Source organism: Leptodactylus fuscus, chromosome 6, assembly GCF_031893055.1.
Source record: "Leptodactylus fuscus isolate aLepFus1 chromosome 6, aLepFus1.hap2, whole genome shotgun sequence".
In the NCBI taxonomy this organism is placed as follows: Eukaryota; Metazoa; Chordata; class Amphibia; order Anura; family Leptodactylidae; genus Leptodactylus; species Leptodactylus fuscus.
Genome location: NC_134270.1, coordinates 21,561,244 through 21,563,494, shown reverse-complemented (window position 1 = coordinate 21,563,494; position 2,251 = coordinate 21,561,244).

Here is a 2,251-nt window from a genome sequence, read left to right as displayed (position 1 = left end):
TCCTCTCCCTGTGTATAGTATATATCTCACATATCCTCTCCCTGTATATAGTATATCTCACATATCTTCTCCCTGTATATATATCTCACATAGCCTCTCCCTGTATATTCTATATACTCTGTATTACTTATCCTCTCCCTGTATATTCTATATACTCTGTATTACATATCCTCTCCCTGTATATTCTATATGCTCTGTATTACATATCCTCTCCCTGCATATTCTATATACTCTGTATTACATATCCTCTCCCTGTATATTCTATATACTCTGTATTACATATCCTCTCCCTGTATATTCTATATGCTCTGTATTACATATCCTCTCCCTGCATGTTCTATATACTCTGTATTACATATCCTCTCCCTGTATATTCTATATACTCTGTATTACATATCCTCTCCCTGTATATTCTATATACTCTGTATTACATATCCTCTCCCTGTATATAGTATATATCTCACATATCCTCTCCCTGTATATTCTATATACTCTGTATTACATATCCTCTCCCTGTATATTCTATATGCTCTGTATTACATATCCTCTCCCTGCATATTCTATATACTCTGTATTACATATCCTCTCCCTGCATATTCTATATACTCTGTATTACATATCCTCTCCCTGTATATTCTATATACTCTGTATTACATATCCTCTCCCTGTATATTCTATATACTCTGTATTACATATCCTCTCCGTATATAGTATATATCTCACATATCCTCTCCCTGTGTATTCTATATACCCTGTATTACACATCCTCTCCCTGTATCTCAGCAGTCTCTTCTCTCCCCCCCCCCCGTAGTCTCAGCTGTCTCTTCTCCCCCCGTAGTCTCAGCAGTCTCTTCTCCCCCCCGTAGTCTCAGCAGTCTCTTCCCCCCCCCCCCGTAGTCTCAGCAGTCTCTTCTCCCCCCGTAGTCTCAGCAGTCTCTTCTCTCCCCCCCCCCGTAGTCTCAGCAGTCTCTTCTCCCCCGTAGTCTCAGCAGTCTCTTCTCCCCCCGTAGTCTCAGCAGTCTCTTCTCCCCCCGTAGTCTCAGCAGTCTCTTCTCCCCCCGTAGTCTCAGCAGTCTCTTCTCCCCCCGTAGTCTCAGCAGTCTCTTCTCCCCCCGTAGTCTCAGCAGTCTCTCCCCCCCCCCGTAGTCTCAGCAGTCTCTTCTCCCCCCGTAGTCTCAGCAGTCTCTTCTCCCCCCGTAGTCTCGGCAGTCTCTTCTCCCCCCCGTAGTCTCAGCAGTCTCTTCTCCCCCCGTAGTCTCAGCAGTCTCTTCTCCCCCCCCGTAGTCTCAGCAGTCTCTTCTCCCCCCGTAGTCTCGGCAGTCTCTTCTCCCCCCCCCCCGTAGTCTCAGCAGTCTCTTCTCCCCCCGTAGTCTCAGCAGTCTCTCCCCCCCCCGTAGTCTCAGCAGTCTCTTCTCCCCCCGTAGTCTCAGCAGTCTCTTCTCCCCCCGTAGTCTCAGCAGTCTCTCCCCCCCCGTAGTCTCAGCAGTCTCTTCTCCCCCTGTAGTCTCAGCAGTCTCTTCTCCCCCGTAGTCTCAGCAGTCTCTTCTCCCCCCGTAGTCTCAGCAGTCTCTCCCCCCCCCCCCCGTAGTCTCAGCAGTCTCTTCTCCCCCCGTAGTCTCAGCAGTCTCTTCTCCCCCCCGTAGTCTCGGCAGTCTCTTCTCCCCCCCCCCGTAGTCTCAGCAGTCTCTTCTCCCCCCCCCCCCCCGTAGTCTCAGCAGTCTCTTCTCCCCCCGTAGTCTCGGCAGTCTCTTCTCCCCCCCCCGTAGTCTCAGCAGTCTCTTCTCCCCCCGTAGTCTCAGCAGTCTCTTCTCCCCCCGTAGTCTCAGCAGTCTCTTCTCCCCCCGTAGTCTCAGCAGTCTCTTCTCCCCCCCGTAGTCTCGGCAGTCTCTTCTCCCCCCCGTAGTCTCAGCAGTCTCTTCTCCCCCCCCCCGTAGTCTCAGCAGTCTCTTCTCCCCCCGTAGTCTCGGCAGTCTCTTCTCCCCCCGTAGTCTCAGCAGTCTCTTCTCCCCCCCGTAGTCTCAGCAGTCTCTTCTCCCCCCGTAGTCTCGGCAGTCTCTTCTCCCCCCCGTAGTCTCAGCAGTCTCTATCACTCAGGTGGGCTCGTGTAGTCTCCGCCCGCTGTCTCCCGGTGGTGACAGTCAGCAGGTCGCGTCCGTCCTCCGGTCACACATGCCGGGGGCTCCTGGTCCTCACATCACGGCGGAGACTTGTGAGAGGGAGGAGGCGGCAGCAGCAGCTCTCACCGCCCCCC